At 39.0% G+C, this 22,625-nt stretch overlaps 1 protein-coding gene across 2 annotated transcripts in view; it reads left to right on the top strand.

Annotated features, from left to right (window-relative positions):
* CDKAL1 (CDK5 regulatory subunit associated protein 1 like 1) overlaps positions 1-22,625 on the top strand; it is a 794,624-nt gene that overhangs the window by 727,876 nt on the left and 44,123 nt on the right. The gene's annotated exons all lie outside the window — the stretch shown is intronic.

The raw sequence follows: 22,625 nt of genomic DNA on the forward strand, positions 1-22,625 counted from the left end.
GAATGTGTTTTTACAAAAATATACAATACCAATATTATCTCAAAAGCAGGAAAAATGTAAACATATCAGTAAAAAAAGGGGGGGGATAATACCACAAGTGTGTAATAAAGCAACTACCAAAAAAAAAAATACTACTAATCAGGAAACAAAGGTCAAAAATTTCAGCTGGGTGCACGAAGGCTTGTCCCATGATCTTGGGAGGAGCCATCTACTCCTGAAGTCATTTGCTTCTGGCCACAGGGCATTTGAAATTTAGTTTAAGTTCTTCTGTAAGTAACAGTCCAGGCAGGGGCTTTAGCCTTCTTAAGTTGGGATAGGTGAATCCAAGTTTTAACTCCCTGTAATTTAGTGACACAAGGGTTAGTAAATAGGACCAAATATTGTCCTTTCCAGCAAGACTCCGGGGAATCTTTTAGTTGGTGCCTCTTCCAATATACATAGTCACCCCATTCAATAGTAGGTAATTTTTGTATTTCTAAATTTTGGCTGTCAAAAACTTCTTTGACTTGTGAAAGGTACTCTTTAGAGTACTGAATCAAAGACTGACAGTATTTCAATAATTCACGTTGAATTAAATCGGAATCAGAATGAACTGAAAAATAAGGGAGTCACAGGCTTCCAGTTATAATTTCATGTGGGGTTAATTTATGTGGCCCAAACAAGTTGGACCTCAAATTTAGGAGGACTAACAAAGGATTGGAAACTCTGGTGGCATAGTGGTTAAGCACTACGGCTGCTAACCCAAGGGTCAGCAGTTCAAATCCACCAGGCGCTCCTTGGAAACTCTATGGGGCAGTTCTGCTCTGTCCTATAGGGTCACTATGAGTCAGAATGGACTCGACGGCACTGGGAGTTCTGGGAACAAAGGACCTTAGTCCAGGATAACTTAAGGACTCAGAAAGCTTGGCTAACTGGGATGTTATTATTCCATCAATTTTTTCTACTAACCCAGAAGATTGGAGGTGATAAGGGTACTGAAGTCTTTGATAAATAGGAAAATTTTACATATTTAATTACGTGTCTGATAGGATGGGCCCCCTTGTCACTGTAAAGAATTGTTGGTGCACCCCACATGGGGATTATATTTTCAAGAATTTCTTAGCTACAAAGTTGCAGTGGCCAGCAGCTAGGAAAAGTTTCTATCCAATGTGAAAATCCACAGGTCATAACTAATACATATTTGTAACCATTTGAATATGGGAGCTGGATAAAATCTAATTGCCATTCAAACATAGGTCCTGAAGGCAATGGGCATTTTCCAGATGAAACTTTAAAAGGTTTGCCTGGGTTATAGTGGGAACAAACAAAGCAATGAGAGGCAGCATGATTGGCAGCTTCAAAAAAATTGTCCCCACCAATGCTTCTTCAGAATTTCAATCTTTGTATCTAGTCCTAAATGGGATCCTTCATAGAGAGCTTTGAACATAGGGGACATGAAATAATATACGTAAGGCAAGCTTCTGATCAAGCCCTATCCATAATTTGGTTATGGGGTCCTGAAAACAGTCTGCCGTCCATTTTTCAATTTCCTCAGTTTTAGCTAATTGTTTTTTTAGTATTAATTTTTCTAAAGTTACTTCATTAAGGTTATGATTATTAACAAATTGGGGTAATCTTTTTCTGTTTTCATTAGGACTAAGATAACTTTAGAGGTGGCTTGTTTGGCTGCCTTATCAGCAGAGTTCTTCCTTCTGATCTCTGCAGTCTGAGGGACTCCTTTAGGTTGATGACTCTGTATTTTTTATTACAGTACTCTGAGGGCAGTAATAAAGCACCCTAAAAGGTCTGCTACTAAAGCTCCACTTTTATGGCAGTTCCAGAGGACGTTAGAAATCCTGTTTCCATAATATTCTAAAATCATGTGTCCCTCTGAAGGCCTATATAGAGTCTGTGTAAACATTGTGGTCCTTCCTTTAGCAAGTTGCAGGCTTTGATTCCCGATCCTCTGGTGCAATTTGGAAAGAATCTGGTCTGAACATTTTCAAATACTTATATGGGGATTGGACTCACAAGGAGAAATTAGGAACACAAGTTACAGGAATGCTAAGAAAAAAAGCTCAACAGATCAATTACAGTAAAATGTATAGCACCTGGAGGGACATTGGAGAGAAGTAAGTGAGGATTTGGGACTACTGGAAACCTAGGAATAACAATGTGGTTGATAGCCTGCAGATCCTCAATGAACCTCCACCCTTGTTTGGTTTCTTAAAAGGTAACACAGGTGTGTTACAAGGGCTGGTGTAGGGGACAACTAAACATTTAGAAGGGAAGTCCTGAATACAGGTTTCCCCTGCTATCCAAAAGTAGAGCATCCCTTTCAAACCTTTCATAAGCTGAAATGGTGTGAAGTGAAGAAGCAGTTACCATTAATTTATATGGGAAACATTTTTATGTGTTTCCAGACCTAAAAAAAATCTACCAAATCATACCAGATAACACTAACATATAGTAAAAGCAGGAATGCTGAGTGTAATTCCTGGGGCAGGAGCTTGGCAACAACATTCTCTCTGCTTCGGGTGTATGCTGCCTCTTCAATGGCTTGCTGCAAAAAAAAAAAAAAAAAAAACACTAAATGATATTTCTGCTTTTCATCTTTTTTTGTATTTACAAAAATCCTCTTTGGATTTCTTTCAGATAGCAAAAATAGGTACTAATGAAGACCTTTTGTAAAAATGAAGTTGTATCAAGTAAACTTTCAAAAAGTGGAGAATAGCTGTAATAGGGGATAATTCTCTTTAATTTCTCATTAAGGGGATATTGAGGGAGTCTTGATAAAGGCTTAGAGGTGTCTGCTTGAATTTTAATAGGCTCTGTTGATAATATTTGCCCCACATCTGTAGATGTGGTAGCCCATAAGGTTTCAGGAACTGATGAAAAAAGATCAGAGGGAAATGGGTTAAAATAGAGGGGGTTAAATTGTCTTTCTGCATGTCTACTGTTTGTAAGCAGCTTCTTCCCTTTGAATTAACCCTGATTCAGATCCCTCCTTAAGGGTTTTAGGGGGATCTGGCAAGCTGAATGATACTTCTCCTTTTTCTGAAAATTGTAAATGACAGGCCCGCTTACACAAAAAGTCTCAGCTCAACAAATTATCAGGAGTGCCAGGGCTAAGCAGAAAAGGATGTATATCTTCAATAAGGCCAAGGGAAATAGGAACAGGTTTTGAATGAATTAACGTCTGTTTCCAATTTCTAACCCCCACAACTTTTGAAGTTTTAGTATCCAAGGCACAGGCTTTTGTAAACAAATGGGATTTACGGCAGAAAGTGTAATACCAGTGTCAATTAGAAATTTGTAAGGTTCTCCATTAATATATATGGTAGTTTCTCCTTGTGGGTTTAGTGCCACCATAGGAAAAGCCCTGTTGTGTCCCCAGAGGCCCTTCATTCTGTATCTCATTGAAGGGTCTCTGGCTTAAGCTGTTTCTTTTGATTGTTCTTTAACTTATAGCAATCCTTCTTCCAATGCCTGGGTTTCTTGCAAAAATTTCAAGTGCCTCCAAAGGGCTTGGATTTTTCTTGCTGGTTAGGAGATTGCTATTGTTGTAAGGCCATTAAATTATTTACCTTGGAGGTTTGTTTAGTCTCCAAGGTCTGAGAAAGTTTGTGAGCGAAATTGGCAAGCTTGGCAATAGGGGCTGCTTTCCAGTCTAGTCAATGCCTTTTTACGAGGGCTGCACGTTCAGGTTTGAGGCCAGATACGAATACACATTGAAAGCTTCTGTAGCCCCAGGGGATGATGGATCAAACTCAGAATGTTCAGCAAACCTTTGAAATAATCTGTCCTGGTAATCATAAATATTTTTGTCTTTGTTTTGTATGCAAGACTGAATTTTTTTTTCCAGTCTATTATTGTGGGGAGAAGCCTTTGGAATGGCTTCTAGTAATCTTTTACTGATAGCCTAAGAATCTTCTAACAGTTGGCAGCTCTTCTATTTAAGTCTAGAGCTAAACTATCTTTGGGATTTCTCCATTCAGCGTGTTCTTACCACAGTTGGGCCTCCCGTGTTCCAATTTTCATGTAGACTAGTTGATACAAATGAGGGAGTCCAGGCTGGTAAGCCTCAATAAGGATTCTAAATTTCTCAGAAATCTTGTAAGAATCCTCCCACACTTTGGGAAAATCGTTAGCAATTTCAAGTAGTTCTTAGCTTATCCAGGTGATAAAAGCAATGTAGGGAGGATTCTCAATATCCACACTGGGATATATTTTTAAAAGGCATTTCAGGAAAAGGCTTTATGTTCCCAGCAGTTTCTTTAAAGAAAAAAGGAAGTTCAGACAAAGTGTTAAGGAATCTTCAGTAGAATCAGAGGAGAGAGAAGGCAGAGGTGGATACAAAGGAGAGGTGGCTGGCAAAGGAGCAAACGATCCTGGGACAACTTGGGTATTTGGCACAGAAATCTGGCATTGCGATTCCTTATTTTGTTTAGTTAATTAAGAAACATTATCCTGCAGAGAGATGATTTTACTCTCTTCAAGTCTTCTAGAAGCTTTACAATACTAATTAGAATAGGCATCCATTGTTTCTGCTTAGTTCAGGAGCCTTTTTTTTCTTTTTTTTTCTAATTTAGAGCACAGAAAAAGAATCCCAAAGTGGCCACATATTACCCAGGCTCTCCTTAGTGAGATTACGCAAGCAGCTAGGTACAAGCAGGTTGCAGAGCCATGCTTGTCCATATATCAGGCGGGCGTCCCAGAAGGGAATTCCACATTGCCTCTGGATATGGCGTTTCCCATTTTCAAAGATGGTTCAAGCTTGTTCACAATTTAGCACTTACAGACTCAACAAAATCTTATGGAGCCTGAGATTCTACAGACACAAACTTGAAAACTTCTGGGACAGTAAATTGCCTGGAACCTCACCCTACTACCACTAAACCAAAACCAAACCCATTGCCGTCAAGTCAATTCCAACTCATAGCAACCCTACAGGACACAGTAGAACTGCCTCATAGGGTTTCCAAGGAGTGCTGGTGGATTTGAACCACCGATATTTTGGTTAGCACCCATAGCTCTTAACCACACACCACCAAGGTTTCCCCTACTACCACTAGTGGAGGCAAAATTTGGTAAAAATTTTTGCAAGACCAGAGTGAACACAGACAAGACAAAACAAAACCAGAATCTTTCAGTAAGTTTCAAAGAGCTTAGCACAAGAAAGTGGAGATCAGAATTCAAGAGGGCTTATCTTAGTGATCCCCAAGAGTCTGTGGAGATGGATAAGCTCAATGGGTCACGTTGACACCAGAACTCCAGGTCCTCATCTCTCAGAGTTGCTGAAGACGAGATGTCTTCGAATTCCACAATTCTGACACCAAGAAATATCAAACAGCAAACTGGAGTTTCTGTAAAAATTAAAGTGAAGAGTTTTATTGAAGAAATACAGCCATCCAGATAGATAGCACTTCATGAGAATTCACAAAAGTACTCCAACAAGAGGAATTTTTCATAGAGCTTGAGTATAGAAAATTTAGGAACTTACAAGGAAAAAATTCTGATTGATCGATATTTATAAAATCATGCTTTAACAGAATCAGACAATTATGAGCTCTCTTAAGCATTGCTTTGTTAATCATAAATGAGTCAGTTACCATCTTGTTAATCTATGGATATTTGGGGGGCCAGCCTGAGTAAATATCCTTCCTGGGAGCATGCTGTGAGATGAAGGGAGGGGAGGGGAGCCCACAGGCTATCTGAGGTATTCTGGCTAGCTGACTTTTGAGAGTCAGCTCAGAATGAGCAGTAAACAACAAAAATGGAGTTGGGCCTACATCTTTGGGAGAAGCCTTCCCCTATGCCAAGCACCTAGATTTGGGGGGCTTCTTCATGGTAGCTGGAAACCCGGGTGCCATAGTGGTTAAAAGCTACAGCCGCTAACCAAAAGATTGGCGATTTGAATCCACCAGGCACTCCTTGGAAACCGTATAGGGCAGTTTTACTCTGTCCTATAGGGTTTTTTTGTTTGTTTTTTTTTTTAATAGGGTTGCTATGAATCGAAATGGACTTGACAGCAATGGATTTTTTTGGTTTTTCATATTAGTCAGGGGCAAGTAGTTTTCAGGGAGCTGTGTTTTCTAGGTAATGCCAAGTGTGGAGTGTATTTTAATAATTAACATTAAGTTCATAGCAGTTTTAGTCCCCTCACTTGGTAGCAACCTAAGGAATTTTGAAATAATAATTTATTCAAAATAATATATCCTTGTATTTTTTAAAAATCAGAAATAATTTTTTGTGATTGAATATTTTAAGGTATTAACCATCAAGCTCATAGAGCAGTGTTTTTTATTTGCTGTACAGGTCTCTGTCCATGTTCACTCCAAGTAATCTAATATTGTCATTTTGAAATTTAGAACATTAAAAAGAAAAATCACCAAGCTTCTCCATTATAAGGAGTTCCCTGGCTGGTGCAAAATGGTTAACACCCCCAGCTGCTAACTGAAAGGTTAGAGATTCAGGTCCACCCAGAGGCACCTACCCAGCACGACTGTTACTTGAAATCGGTGATACCACTTGCTAGTCTTTGTGATAGCAAAGAATACATCAACTGGAATATACCAGTAGCCTTGGCGGTGTTTTAGAAGGAAGCAGAAGTTAGCTGTCTGGTCCTGGTTGTAATTATCTCATCTTTCACTGATTTCTAGAAAGCCTCAGAGGAGACTGCCTAAGCCAGTCAGAAATGAGGGTTAAGGAAACTGGATTAACATTTTGAATTTTGAAACTTTTACCCTGGTACCTTTTTGCCTAGGTGCAAATGGTCTTTGAGGCTACTCATTTGCTTTATTACATTTTATTTATCTTGTATATCCCTTAAAAAAGGAGCTTTGACATCTTTTGAGGAACTTTTTGTGGTTTTGGCCTTTGATTGTGATCTGGTAAGCAAGAAACTGTTCGATATTTCTGATTTTTGTTTTCCCCAGATCTCCTCATCTCTGAATAGCGAAAGCCAATGAGTTTTCGTCTTGCTAAAGTCAATTTAGAGATCTAATCGCAGATCTTATATGTTGATTTCTAAGACAGTTTTCTTAGTCTGCATTTTGACATTAGCAGTTCTGTGTTTGGTATATTGTAGCTGAATACAAGCCAGAGAAATCTGGGAGTGTATTTTGAGAAAATATTTTAGTTATTTTCTGCTTTTCTCAATTAATAAATAGTAATAATGAAATTCCTGTCTTATTTCCCATCTTTTTCTAAGATTATCTGTTTTTAGTGGTTATTGCAGTACCTCTTTTTTCTTTCTTAAGGAGTTGGTTTTGTGCTTTCTTCCCAACACATCAAAGGGTAACAAAGAGAAGATGCAGAATTCATGCTGCAAAAAACACTGGGCTAGGAAACTTGGCACCTGCAAGCTGTATCTGACTTGCACAGTAGCCTTGAGCATGTATTTAAATTCTCTGTGCTTCTTCATTTGAGTTGGAAACAACAAAAATACATGTGAAAATTAAATTAATTATTATAGCTACTATTTGTTATGGAGGTGGTAACAGAAAAATACTCATCTTCTGGAACTCTCAAAATAAATGACAGAATTATATCTTTTGAGAAAAACCCCACTGACAGCTTGATTCCAATTTAGTGAGTTTTCAAAATGTACCAATGCATAGCAATATAACTGTAAAAAATATCATTATCAAAAGAGCTGGTTCATCATTCATGTTCCTGGGTGGTACAAATGGTTGATGAGCTCAGATGCTAACTAAAAGGTAGGAGGCTGGAGTTTACCCAGAGGTGCCTTGGAAGAAATACCTGGCAATCTACTTCTGCAAACCAGCTATTGAAAACTCTGTGGAGCACAGTTCTACTCTGACACACACGGAGTCGCCATGAGTTGTAATCGACTCGGGGTAACTAGTACTGGTTCATTATTTATTCATTCAACAAAAATTTATTGAGAACCTGTTCTAGGCTGGCATTGTTCTAGGCACCAGGAATACCACAGCAAGTAGAAGAAATAAAATTCCTCACTGTCATAAAGCTTAGAATCTTGTAAAATTTTCATCTATGTTATACATTTCCCTTAAAATTTTTTAAGGTAATCAGTTTACTTAAGTTAAATAGGGTATTTTGCCCTTCAGTGGTACCATAGATGTATACTATTCTTCAACTTCATACTGTCCTATATACTGTTTAGTCACAGAGAATTGTTTATTATGATGATTCTGGTATGTTAATGAAGAGGTACTCATTTGCAAATAACTTTAATCTGTAATTAAAACTTGGCAGCTCTCTTAAAAATAAAGACAGTTAAAATGCATAGTCACTGGCCTGCTGTATTGAATATGCAATTGCAAAACATTAAGAAAGACACATCCTATTTATCACTTTTAATGAATCTTTCACCCTGGTCCCACTGTCAGCTGTTAAGATGGTATTCCTGTCATCCCATCCATATGCTTCCAGAAGCATTAACTGATCTTGAGTCTGTGCACGCCTTAGTATAAAATCAAAATCTCTGGGTTTTGATCACATATAAGCACAGTAAAAAAAAAAAAAAGAAAGAAATCGTTATCATTACCATATCCTCATTAAGATGATGGGCCCCTGACCATATCCTCACGTTTGCTTAGCAACCTGAAATTCATGTATGCAAAGGGAATTTTTCTTATCCTTTTGAAAAAGAATGATAAATATTTATACAGCCTTAACTCTTTCAGGCAGGCATGGGATCACGTTTTAGAAGTGACAAGAAGCTGCTCGGATTTATTTGCAGGATAATTCATCTTCTTTCCAGTAGCTACTAGAAAAATGAATTGCAGATTTATCAATACTGGAAGAAATTTCCCCTTTCTCCCCATTAAGTATGCTTTACCTTACTTTTCTGAAATCCTTTTGAGTCATGGCTTCGAAACGGGAGGAAACGAGTATCTCTGTTCTCAGTAAGATTCCCTCCTCAGGATGGACGGCAGCATGTCCATCAGGGATGCTGACCTGTGTTCTTTAAGCCCCGTATCTGATTCCTTGTACAACCTTCTACTCTGTTTGCATGCTTAGCAGCAGTCTAGACTCTAAATAATTGTTCATATATCCATGCCATGTGGCTTTTTAAAAGTTATTCCTGTTATAAAGCAGCAACTGGACAGATCCCCAAGACAGTATTCTACTTAAAATTTTCTCCTGACTACTTGAATAAAGATATCCAGTAGGAATGTTGAAACCATGAAGGAGTTTCAGCTCACAGAGCTGTCTTCGTATATTAAATGGAAGATGAGTTAAAAAAAAAAAAAATGGGGAATGTAGTTAAGTATATGTCCTCTTGGTCACTATGAGGATCCCTGGTGGTGCAGTGGTTAAGCTGCTAACCAAAAGGTCAGCAGTTCAAATCTACCAGCTGCTCCTTGGAAAACCTGTGGGGCAGTTCTACTCTGTCCTATAGGGTCACCATGAGTCAGAATCAACTCGACAGCAATAAGTTTGGAGGTAGTACTCAGAAGAAAGGCCTGGGTGTGTATTTCCAAAAAAATCAGTCATTGAAAACCCTATGGAGTACAGTTCTACTCTGGCACACATGAGGTCGCCATGAGTCGAATTGATTCGACAGCAACTGGTTTGGTTTTTGTTTCTTTGCTGGAGGTAGTAGGAGTTCTCTTGCCTCTATTGCCAATAATAATCAAACTTTTCCAGCGCCCAGTGTTAGAGCCCCTCTTTACTATTACGTATGCCGTTGGCTCCCAAAAGCCAGGTTATTAATCTGCATACAACTCAAGCCTCAAGTCACATAATTATTTGTTTTCTTTTAGACAGGTAAACTGAATCCCCAAAATGTTACTCCTATTCACTCTTTCATTCGTTCATCCCTGCCCTTGGCAAATATTGTAGGTCCCAGGCTGTGCGTCAGCACTGAAAGTGAAAGGAAGGAAGGACAGTGATGATGAGACCAATGCCAACCAGTCAGCCAGTGGCCAGCCCCGGGCATCTCCATGGGACCACTGCTGCCGCCACCCCCAGCAGAGCCTCCCTTTCCACTATGAGCTCCTGGTGGGCACTGCAGAACATTGTCAGGGCTGGTCCTACATCCTTGATGGCACTCTTAATGTAGAAACCCAGAATATGTTACCTTTTAGGCTACTGATCTTCTGCCCACCCTACCCCACCTTTTTTCTCAGCTGAGAAAACTGAGGCTGAAAAGTGAAATGATTTGCTTAGAGTTGAACAACTAGTTGTGACAGAGGTAGGGCTAGAGGCTTCCAGATTCTCTAATTGTTATTGTTAGCAGCCCTGAAGGATATCTTTATCCTTGTCCCTTTCTCGAGTTCCCCGACCTTTTTCTCTGAGGCTGGGACTTCCTCACTCTGATAGCAGAGGCTTTCTTCTTGTTAGCTGCCCTCAAGTCAGCTCCCAACTTATGGTGACCCCACGCACAGCAACGAACGCTGCGCCAGTGTAGATCTGACCATAGGGTTTTCATTGGCTGATTTTTTAAAGGAGATTGCCAGACCTTTCTTCCTGGTCCTTCTTAAAGCCTGGCCAAACCAAAAACCAAACCCAGTCCCATTGAGTCAATTCCGAAAGTCTGGCAACTCCGCTGAAACCTGTTCAGCATCCCAGCAACACACAGTCCTCCACTGACAGACTGGTGGTAGCTACACGTGGGGTGCGTTGGCTGGGAATTGAACTCAGGTTTCTAGTACAGAAGGGAGAATTCTACCACTGAACCACAATTCCACATGATTTCCTAATTAGTTCTCTTCAAACTCTTGATCCTATTGGCCGTGGTTCTGTTTTCAAAGGCGAGGAGATTGTATTAATGTACCCAGAAACCTTTGGTCAGGTAAAGGCCGTAGACTGGACTGTGGATGTGATAAGAAATCTAATCACTGGCTGGTGATTAAAATACGAAATGATTGTGAAGGAGCTTTAAAATATAAAACAGTACAGTAATCATAATTGTGCGTTAAATTTTCATACTACTTTTAGATGAAACTTTAGAGTAAAAATAGGCAAGAAGTTAAAACCAAGCCATGTTACAGTGTGATCTGTTAAACAGGAGAAATTCAGTTGCAGAGAGGGTAGAATAAGGCACTCTACCTGGGGAACGGGAGGGAGAAGCCGGCTTTTTAATGCTGAGTAGTTTACCACATAGAGAAGGTCCTTTTAGGATTTAAGTGATATCCCAAGTTTCATTTTAACTATACCGGCCACGTGCGGAGTATGTACAGCATTGAAATGTCTCACCCCAGGTCTCCAGTCCATAAGTTTAATGATTTGAATATCCTCAAGGCCTCTCAGTTCCTGCAAGGCAGTAACTTTGCAGCAGTTTGAAAATCCAGACATACAAAATAGGTTCAGTAGGTTTCCCTGCTAATACTGTGTATTGGCTAGGTTTCTGCTATTTAGTCTCGGAAAGGATTGCAGCGGTTCCTGTCTACATCTGTGCTCAACAGCTTTTTCCTAGAGCAATTTGCAGACATGGCAGAGTTCAGGTTTAAGCAGACTCTGTCATATTGTGTTTGGCAGGAGAGGCCATTAAAAAAAGAAATCAAAGCAGCCGTTATAGCTAGATTCCCTTATGAAAGGTGTTACTGATCAAAAAATATAGCTCAGAATTGGAGGTTGTTTGGATTAAATAACTGCGCCCCTTTCTCTCCCCTCATCACTCAGTTCTCTCCCAAAAATAGATTAATATGAAGAAGTACTGATACTCCACAAAGGATTACTGGGAGTTTTCATCTTCCTCAGTAATCACCCTTGAAGAATTTTTTTTGTCTTGGTTGAAAAAAAACCTTATTCTTGGTTTAAATGTATAAACAACTACCCACAAGCGCACCTGCAACCTCAGCTTACTTGTGTTGAATTTCATGTATTTCCTCAGTTTTCTATCCTCTAGGAAACAGGGAGAGAAGTTTGGACTAAACCAGATTACCCCCATTTAAATTGCATGATGTGTGTACGTACGTGTGTGTGGTTATAGGCGTGCACATAGCTGGTTGCACCAAAATTTGGTAGAATTTCAGTTTAGCTTCATTAAGTCTGAAAAGAGTGAAGTAATATTAAAGGAGAAAAACAAACTAGGTGAAAAAAAACATTAAATAGGTCAGTTTTCTTTAAATAAAAACATTATGGGGGGAAGGACTAGTATTCGCTTTTTTAGGTCATCATTGACATTACTCAATGCTATATTCCTATAAACCGCCTGGCAGGACTTGTATGTGCTTGAAGATGCTACATTTGCCCAGCAGGAGAGGAAATCGGAACAAAGCATTCAGATGCAGGTGCACTGTAGGGTAAATGGGCCCTTTCCCCTCAGCCTGAATGCCTGGCCCATCAAGCAGAGGCTCTGGAGCTGAGCACTCAGGGTTTCCTGGACCTAAGCCAAGAAGTATGGGGGCGGGGCGGGGGGAGGGTGGGGAGAGAATGATTGTTATTCAGTCTTCTTTAATGAGCTGTATTGCCCACTGCAGAAAGATTGTGGCAGTGTCTTTTGTTATGCTAATTAGACACCATTAGAGCTTGGCTGTCTTTGATTTCTGCTTAATCCTTTGGGCCTCCTCAGCCTCAATCCTGGCTGCCAAATGGTTGAAAGATGGTAGGGTGTTCTGCATGTGTTATTTATTGCTCACATTTCTGCTGAGTTTTTCGGTAACAGGGTAGGGAACAAAAGATATATCTTACCAAAGGCAGTACATATTTTGGACATTCGTTTTGGGCTTTTTCTTTTTTTTAATGACTTTGATCGATATCTGCCTCCTAAACTTCAGCGCCATTGCTGTTTGTATGGTTCCTTTTGCAACCACGCAAAGTGGGAAGTGGGAAATGACAGATTGGAAAATTTAGATGGCCTCTCCTTGGTTGCCTGGATTTCCCTAATAACAATGAGTAAGTCGATCTTGCCTTAAGCTTTTGGGGAGGCTGTGGTCAACCAGAAAAGTGGAAGCAGGGATAATTTAATTTAAAGGTCAAAAAGAGAAATTTAGCAATTTGAAATTCCTGCCTTTAAAACTTACATGTATACATTCTTTCCTAAAATTAAAGCATTGCATTTGTTTGATCACCACAATTGAGTGTGATTAGTTAAAAAAAAAAAAAAAAGTTTGAAAAGTGACCAATATAATCGTTTCTAAAATAGAGAAGTGGGGCATTTCTATTAAACCCTTAAAAACAACATGTTTTTGAGCTGCCCTATCCAATAGAAACAGAAAATGAACCACAGGTATTATTTTAAATATTCTAGTAGCCACATTAAAAGAGTAAAAAGAAAAAGGTGAAATTAATTTTAATATTTTATATAAGCCAGTGTATCAAAAGTATTATCATTTCAACATGTAATCAATATAAAATTAATGAAGTATTTTACATTCTCTTATTCATACTAGGTTTTCAAAACCTGGTGTGTATTTTACATTGGTGTGTGTTTTACACCACAGCTCAATTCTAATTTACCACATTTCAAGTGGCTAGGGCCACTGTACTGGACAGTGCAGTTTTAGATTAATTCAGTAATTTACCACTTGCCTAAAAAAGGTTGATCAGGAGAAAATCCATTTTTAATATTATGGGTTAAACATTACAAACTGTATGATCTTGACCAAGGAACTTAATCTCTTAGAGGCCTTGGTTTTCTCATCTATGAAATGAAGAGTTTAGACTACATGATCTTATTAATTCCTCCCCTTCCACCCACCCCACCTGTAAATTCATGATTCAGAAAAAAAAAAAAAAAACACTTAGAGGCCAAATAAGCTAGAATTTATCCATCTTCTCAGATGTGATTTAATACTTGAAAAGAAGTCTTACTATACCACAAAGAAAATTGGAAGGTGCCCTGCATTACCACCCCTTTTTTTCCTCCAAATATCTGAATCTTTCTTTGAATTGTGTAGTTTTTGCTGTATTGTAGGAGACTGAGGTACCTGGCTCTCACTGCTCAGTGCTTTTGGAATGAGGGCTTTGAGTAAAGAAGGTGTGAGGGGAGTAGCAAGTAATAACTGCAGGTTACTAGATTACATAAACACTAACACCTTGCCTTCCCTCCAGCTCAGCATATTTCTAATTGGAAATGTAGTCAGCACTCAGGTATAGATCCCTGATACTGGAAAGTGATCAAGGCAGCATTTGTCATGTAACTATTTGTTGTAGAGAATTATTTAACCAGATCAGTAAAGCATCGTTGGTGAAAATAACTTCGTTATTCAGAATGGGATTTTGCCTCCAGCAGGGAAAGACTGCCTTGAGTTGTCTTTATCTTACTGGAGGGGACACATTAGAAGAAAACCGGCTAGCAACAGAAGAGAAAAGCACAAGGGAGCTGTTGTTAGAAGAAATTTCATAGTCTGATTTGATTCAACAGAACCACCATAGGTCTGGTCTTAGTATCTTGCATCATTGCTTTGGGATAAAGTACTTTTGAAAAGCCAAATTGTTTTGTAGTGTTTCTTAGTGTTTATTTCTGAAATGTGAGGAAGGAACAATAGAGCTGCTAAGATACTCATATGTGGGCAGTGGTGGCTCAGTGGTAGAGTTCTTGCCTCCATGAGGAAGACCAAGGTTCCATGACCAACCATCGTACCTCATATGTAGCTACCATCCAGCTATCAGAGGAGCCTCCCACATTGCTATGATACCGAGCAGGTTTTGACAGAGCTTCCAGACTAACGTGTAGGAAGAAAGGCTTGACGATCTATTTCAAAAATCAATCAGTGAAAACCCAGGAATCACAATACACCCACTCTTCACTTATTGACATGGTTAGGTTCCAAAGACCAAATCGTTAACAGAAAATGGACATTATGTGAAAATGGAGGATAACTACATCATCATATAACTGCCAGATTACATCATTACCTAACTACCAAATTACTGAGAATCATGGCTCAGCCAAGTTGACACATAACCTTAACCATCACAGCCAGCATTACTCTTGCCTCACACCTTGGCTTCTGTTACTGCCAGACATACATCAGGAATGTGTAAAATATTTCTGATAGTAGATTTTTTTCACTGTTGTCATAGATGCAGAATGTCGACTAATGAGATAGTCGGTAAGTGAGGAGTAGGTGAGTCTAATCCGCAACTGTTCGTGGCGATGGCACACGACCAGACAGTGTTTCCTGTGTTGTGCTTGGGGTCACCGTGAGTTAGGGGCCAATTGCACAGCAGCTACCAACAACAACAACAAAGATACTCATGGCAATTAATAGATAAAAAAATATATATTAAATATAGGCACTGATAGTCTAGTTCAAAGGAACATTCTTTCCCTATTGGATACATTTAATACTATTAATAAGTGCAGCTGAAGACTGTTCGTTTTTCACACGGAGGATAATGTTTTGTTTTTAATCTAATAGAATGTGTTTTCCGTCATTTTTAAGAGTCAGGTGCAAGTCCAGCCCCTTTGAGAAAAGATGTCTGACACCTTCTCTCAAGTATCCTTAAGTAGACCGTAAACTGATAGCTAACATTTTTAATACGATGGACTTAGAGGCTCATTACTTGTTTTCGATGCTCTCACCATTTTTGACACACATCCCTGTGTCATGGCCCTGTTTCACTGCAGAATGGCATTGTGGAGTAAGGATGGTATTAAATTGTAATGCTACTGCTATTGTTACTGTTAACTGTTTTTAGCATAAGTGTGCCTCGTTCTTTAATTCCAGCTTCTGTAGGGCTAGAAAAGCAGAAGTGTGCATAAACAGTCAGGCAAATTACCGCGTACCCTGGAGACCCAGCATCACATGCTCTGCCTGTTGTGCATGATGAATCAAAATGGAAAGGTTATCATTTTCATTAGCTAGGAAAGAACAAGACCATACTTTTCTCCAAGTGTAATTACAGCGGTTCACTGGCGACATTACAGTGCAGTAATTAGTCTAAAGGTGTATGTGAGGGCAGGCTTTTGCACAGACACTAGAAATATTATTTCAGAGTTTAAGGTCACAGCCTTGTGTTTAACATGTTCCGGGCAGCTTAGGAGAAAGGGAAAAAAAAAAAAAGACTAATTTGACTGGAGCTAAAGAAAGATGTTTGACATTTCCCAGAGTCATACATTCAGAAACCAGGCAGGTAGAAAAATTGTGTTTTATTATCTACAAAAAAAAGCTTAGCTGCAGAAGTAGCATGTCAGAATGTTTTGTAGAATAAACAGAGATAAAATTCAAGTTTATTAGGAACATGATATAAATAATTATGAGAACCTTTGATATGTGTATTTTAATCTTCATTCTTTTCCTAAAGCAGTTGTTAAGGTAGACAGAAAAATTGTTAAAAAACATCTCAAGGGAAGCAAAATAATTTCCCTACCATCTTATAACTGTTTTCAAGAAATAAATGTTTATCTTACACAGGTCCTCAAATGTGTATCTATCCTTTTGTGGATTTTTTTTATCCTCTGAGAAGTTATATTAAAATATTGAAATCTCTCTTACCTAACCCTTCAGAGTAGAAATTGAAATGAAATTATTTTCCAAAGCTACATCTCAGGTTTTCTGTTTGAGTAAGACAAGAATGAGGGGGAAAAAAATTAGTCAAGAGAAAAGTCAACTTTACATAAAGTTTGTATTTAAAGTCGTGTATAAATTTAAGAAAAACCATTTGCTTCTTCTAGTCCAAAGAGAACGTATACAAGTAACATTTCTTATTGGGTGAAAGGTCTTAGCCCAAATACCCTAATGCGTTTGTTTAATTTGGGTAATGCCTGCCTCTCTTCAAACAATTCTTTTTCATTTCTCTCTTTAAATCCTTATATAAACCCCCCCAAAGAGCCCTAAATCCTTATATAGCCACGCAGAATATCATTTGTTTTATGACAAAAACGGAGTATACTTGAATGAGCATTCGTTCAGCAACCAGATTCTGCTGGAAACCACTGCTTTTTTAATGCAAGTGTGTGTTTTATGTATGTTCTCTGGCCATATGGTTAGAACTGATGTTTCTCACAACTTCAGGCACTTGGGAAATTTTAAGCATGGGGGGGACACGAATAACACAGCTAGCTGATTATGTAATGTGCTGAAAAGTCTACCGAAAAATTGAATCTGAAAAAGATTGCTTTTTGTTTGCCACAGCTGTTTCTCTGCTCAAGGAAAAGTCATAGACTGCAGAATTAGATCCATGATGTTGTAAGTTTTCTACAGCAAGCAATTAAACAAGAGGCTTCAAGGAGTAAGAATAGTTGAGGTTTCCTTTCCAGCTCTTTGCCATTGAGCGTATTACTACATCTTGCTGGGCCTTGGTTTCTTCCCTGGAAAATAAGAGGGTTTGCTAAGCCCTCTTCAAGTTCTTACCTGCTTTATCTGTCTAGGGGGAATACTGCTTTTATTTTCTTCCTCTGTGGTAAAAAGGTATAAGAGCTTTTCTCATAGCTTTTCAACAAGGCTTAGAAAATTGCACCGCACTCATTCTTTCATTGTTGTTGTTAGTTGCTGTCGAGTTGATTCCAACTCCTGGTGATCCCATGTGTATCAGAGCAGAACTGTGCCCCGTAGGGTTTTCAAGGCTGCGACCTTTCAGAAGCAGATTGCCAGGCCTGTCTTCCGAGGTGCCTCTGGGTGGGTTTGAACTGTCAGCCTTTGGGTTAGTTGTTGAGTGCTTAACCACTCCTGCTACTCAGGGACTCCTTACACAGCTGAGGCTCTATTTCCTAACAGTTCTTACGAGGTCACCAGTAATGTAGCATCTTGTGAGAACTTTTTCTTCACTCTCACTCCCTTAAATCACCTAACCTGTGAAGTGGAGGAGAGATGGTTGTATAGTACTATTTTTATAGTTCAGTTTATATAAAGTGTCTTTTTAAAGTATGCCTAACCCAAAACCCAAACTTGTTGTCGTTGAACTGATTGCGACTCAGTGATCCTGTCGGGTTCCCAAGACTGTAAATCTTTACGGAGGCAGACTGAAAGTATGGTTAAAGTGGGCTAAATGAAGTTCTGCACCTCCTAGGAAAAATCACCTTCTCCACTGACACTTGATGAATAAATTACAAAGTATGCCTAGCATGTTGAAGCAGATACCAGGGCTGACAGACCTCTTCCGAAGTCCATAGAGCTGATTAAGTAAAGGAATAAGCTTTGAAAGTAAAAGTTATTGCTTGCTTCAGATAGTTAGAATCAAGTTACAGTCCTGACAAATGTCCTGAAGGTCACAACTTTGTAAATGGCAACTGAGTTTCCTTTAGAAATGCTATAGCAGGAAGTTGTGTTCCCAACCAAAGATTTTAAGCTCTAGCATATTACAGAAATTATAGGAACACTTTATTTAACCAACTGTAAGTTGTATACCTACCTATAAAGCAAATCAGAATGAAAAGGGACATCTTTCTTAGAATTGTTAAAAAAAAAAAATAGATCTTTGTTGGAAAATTTTGACAGGCTTCTTTAAGGAAACTTAAGGTCATTTGATAGCTTTTTGAGAGACTGTACATTTTTCTTTGGTGGATATTAAAAATCAATGTTTTTGTTTAAATATAGCAAGAAAACAGCTACAATTTGCAAATGCTCTAAGTATACATTTACTATAAGAAAAGAGACAGCCTCCATTTAAAGTATTTATTTCCTTCATCTGATTCCCATGAAAACCTATGGGAACACCAGTCCCCAACCTACATTATCTATTATGAATGATGACTTCGAATTTTGAAACTGAAGGTTGCTTAAGCATTATAATCCACCCCCTCTTCAGCCCAAGTCTCCTCACCCCACCTCCATCCCACTTCTGCCAGTACTCCCATTTTTCCCATGAGGAAAATGAAGCCTCAAAAACGTAGTCAAATCTCATCTTTTGTATCCTCTTTCCCTGTACCTTCTCTTCCTAGTCAGATTTGCCCAAGAAATGTCTTGTTTTCCTCCTCTCTTAGTCATTCTTCCTATCACTCCACCACTGAAATGTCTATCTCAAAAAGATCATCTAAGAGCTCTTAGCTGGCCAGGCTCTATCTGATACCTGCCTGGTACCACTCTGTTTCTGAACCCTTTTTCAGACTCCTTTCCCTTAAGTTCTTCTAGGGCCATGTTCTGTAGCTTCTAACCATTTCTTCTTCCTCCAAATCACTTTCCCCTCTGTTTCTGATATCAGTTATCCTGAAGCTACCTGCTAGACCATTCTTTGGATTTGCAATTCCACTTGCAACTTAATCATCTCTACTGCTCAGCTATATTTACTACAAGTCACAGAAATTTTATGAAAACCATTATGTTCAATTTCTTACATATTTTTAGTACTTTGTTTATTTCTGAAATTACACAAGCAGCCATTCTGTTACTTCTTCTCAAAAGAACTCTCTTACACCAGTGATCTACCCATGCATTCCTGTCAGTGGCTCTAGCTGTTAGGCAAGGTTCTATCAGTGGTGTAGAGGTAGCTGTAGAAGTCTGCTTCTCAGCAGAAAATTCAAATGTGAGATGAGTATAGATCTAGCAGAATATCAGATGAGACACAACATACTCTCCATCACCCTAGCTCTGATACAGGGCTTTGAACTGGTTCGAAACAGTTCAGTCACGGCCGATGAAACGAAACCAGAACAGACCCGAATTTTTACAATTTGTGTAGCCAGAATGATAACCAAATGGGAAAATGGGTCAAAGCTCTGGAATGGGAGACGCGGAAGAGGCGTAGTGAGCCCTTTCAGGACCTTGATTAGATTATTGGCAGGATTATGAAGAGCGACACACATTCAAAATGGCACAGTTGGCTGCCATCTTTGAGCAGGTCACTGCTGTTTCCAACTCTGCTCAAAATCTGACAAGCAAGAGATTTGGTTGCTATGCAGTGCGTAAGCTGCCTTTGTTTTCTATGAGGGAGATTAGGTTTTTAGCAGGGCTTCAACCCATAATTTGGGTTTCCCATTCCAGTTATCATTCTGGTTCACCCAAATTTAAAAAATTCAGGTCTGTTCCAGTTTCGCTTCCTTGGCCATGACTGAACCAGGAAGAACTGGTTCAAAGCCTTGTTCTGATAGCAGTGGCTTTCTTGTTGTTGTTGTTGTTGTTGTTAGTTGTCCTCTGGTCAGTTCCCAACTCAAGGCTACCCCATGCACAACGGAACAAAACGTGATCTGGTCCTGCGCCATCTTCTTTGAACTATTGTGGTCCATAAGGTTTTCATTGGCTCATTTTCAGAAGAGATCACCAGACCTTTTTTCTAGTCCATCTTAATCTAGAAGCTCCACTGAAACCTGTTCAGCATTGTAGCAACACACAAACCTCCACTGACAGACGGTGGTGGCTGTACATGAGGCGCATTGGCCGAAAATCAACCCCGGTATCCTGCATGGAAGGCAGGCATTCTACCACTGCCCCCAGAGGCTTTCTTAGGATATGGCAAATCAGCATGACTACCCTAAATCTTGTTATACAAGGGTCTTTAACCACAGTGGGTTATCATGTGGGGTGGAGGATAAGGCAGTTGGGAAGTATAGGGGGAGGTAGCTCATTTAAAAAAAGAGCTTTGAAGCTTGTATGTGAACACTTAGCTCATAGGTTCTTTTATTGTCACCAATGCCAAGTTGCCTCTCCCGGAGTTCCACCTGTACTCTCCTCTTCATTAACCTCACTGTTGGTTTTAAGGTTATTATTTGAAATAGTTGATTCTCTTAAATACTGTATTTGATATTCACTTTAACCTGACTTATTTATTTTAAAAAAACATCGAGGAAAGCATTTATTATGTGTTTTCTGTGTGTGTGTGTATTTAGGGGATGGGATTGGATTATATCAGCTTTTGGTCAAAGCCCTAGCCACCTTATGCTCATTTTTACTCAGTATCCTTGCAGTGATTAAGAGCTCGGCTGTTAACCAAAAGGTTGGCAGTTCAAATCCACCATTCACTCCTTGGAAACCCTTAGAGGCAGTTCTGCTCTGTCTTATAGGGTCACTATGAGTTGGAATCGACTCGACAGCAACGGATTTGGTTTTTTGTTTGTTTGTTTTGGTATCCTCTCGGAACTTTAAGGGCCTCACCAGTGAGACAAAGACTATGACTGAGAGAACAAATCTGGTGACAGTTAAGTTACTGAGCTTAGCAGTTCTCCTGAGCCCCTGTGGCAAATAATAGTTACTCACCTACAAAGAGCTTGCTGATGGTTGACCAAAAGCCCTGCCATCTACTATGTAAACAAGCAAATCTTTCTCACAGCAACTGTATGTGTATATATTGCTGTCATTGTTGTTGTCTACAGATGAAATTGAACAGCCCCAAAATGATGACTGCAACAGTTCACGTTAATTCGAACAAGAAGAAAAAAGCAGCCTAAATTTTTAGTTGTCCTACAATCACATATTGTCGTTAGATTAATTTCCTGCAAACTTAACGTTAGATGAAGTGTAATTGCAGATTTCCTGAAGAACCATTGACAGACACTTATCCTAGGTTATAAGCAACTCACACTGTGAAATGTGTGCAAACATTCAGTGTTTTCTGCCAGAAGACTACACTTCAGTAGAACCCAATATTCACCAGTCTTTTTTTTTTTTAATGACAGAGCCATTGAAGCTCAAAGTAGAAGTTTGGAGAACTTTCCTTTTTGCTACTTGATTTTTAAGAGATTAATATTCCAGGAACCTTCACTGGTTTTCTACGAGTGAAATCAGTCTTTGATAAGAATCATCTCAAGAGACCTTAAAACCTTTGGCGAAGGGGGCTACATTTTGAATGAGATAGTAAACTAGATGGTAAATGGTGGTGTTATTTAGCTATTGGCATCGGATGATTGAGAGGGGGGTTTCTTGCTAGACTTTTTTTCCTTTTCATTGTTAGGTGGTCTGTTTAGTGCAGCTGTGTTTATTCTTCCTAAATGGTAACTGCCTGAACATGGTGACAAGTCCCTACAGATGAGAATAGGAATTTCTCTTTAAAAAAATCATCTTGCCAATGTGCTTTAATGGGGGGCGGGGGGGGATTATCAAATAGCAAAGCCAGAAATCGTTCTGGGCACAGTCATTCAATACAGCTGGTTTGCTTATATCAGGCATTTTGACAACTTTGTTTAAAGAAAAAAGTAATTGATATTTTAAATGCTGCATTTCACAGTGGAATCAGTTTGGAAATGGCAGAGTTTTCTGGAATAGCCACATTTCTGTAGCCAACACTTTGGCTGATTTCACATCTTTGTTATTAAAAATGCATGCTTAGATGGTAACTGTCGTTTGATCCTGTAGAGAATTAACAGCCCTATATTTTTGCTGTCTTTCTCTTTGAAAAAATAAAAATAAATATGGGAGTGACAGTTTTAGCAAAGAAGGGACAGTTGCAGAAAAAAATATATACATAATAAGGAAATAAAAAAGCTGTGATAATTAGTCTTTTTGGAATTGTATGCAACATGGGAAATGTTTAGGTGCAGAAGCTTAATGACTAGTATCTGGAGACATTTCTTTAATTTTCGGTCCCTCACAGCTCAAATGAATGTCTATTACTACTCTTTCATTTTGCCAAAATATTTTCGTGTATTTGGATTAGAAGCAGCTTGTTCTGGCTTGCTTTGAGACTTTGTTTCAAGAAACAAAGTGATATTTAGAAGATTTTTGTATGTCTTTGAAGCCTTAATTATCTTACTTATGTTGAACAGGGAACTAAGATCACGTTCTGTTTCACAGTTATGTAAGAAAATAAGACTTCATACTACACTAATTTTATATTATCCCATAATTTGTGTCTTTCGGGCAGTTTGAATCAGTGATTCTTGGGTTAGCTGTTAA

The sequence above is a fragment of the Elephas maximus genome, chromosome 1 (genome assembly GCF_024166365.1).
Source record: "Elephas maximus indicus isolate mEleMax1 chromosome 1, mEleMax1 primary haplotype, whole genome shotgun sequence".
Taxonomy (NCBI): domain Eukaryota; kingdom Metazoa; phylum Chordata; class Mammalia; order Proboscidea; family Elephantidae; genus Elephas; species Elephas maximus.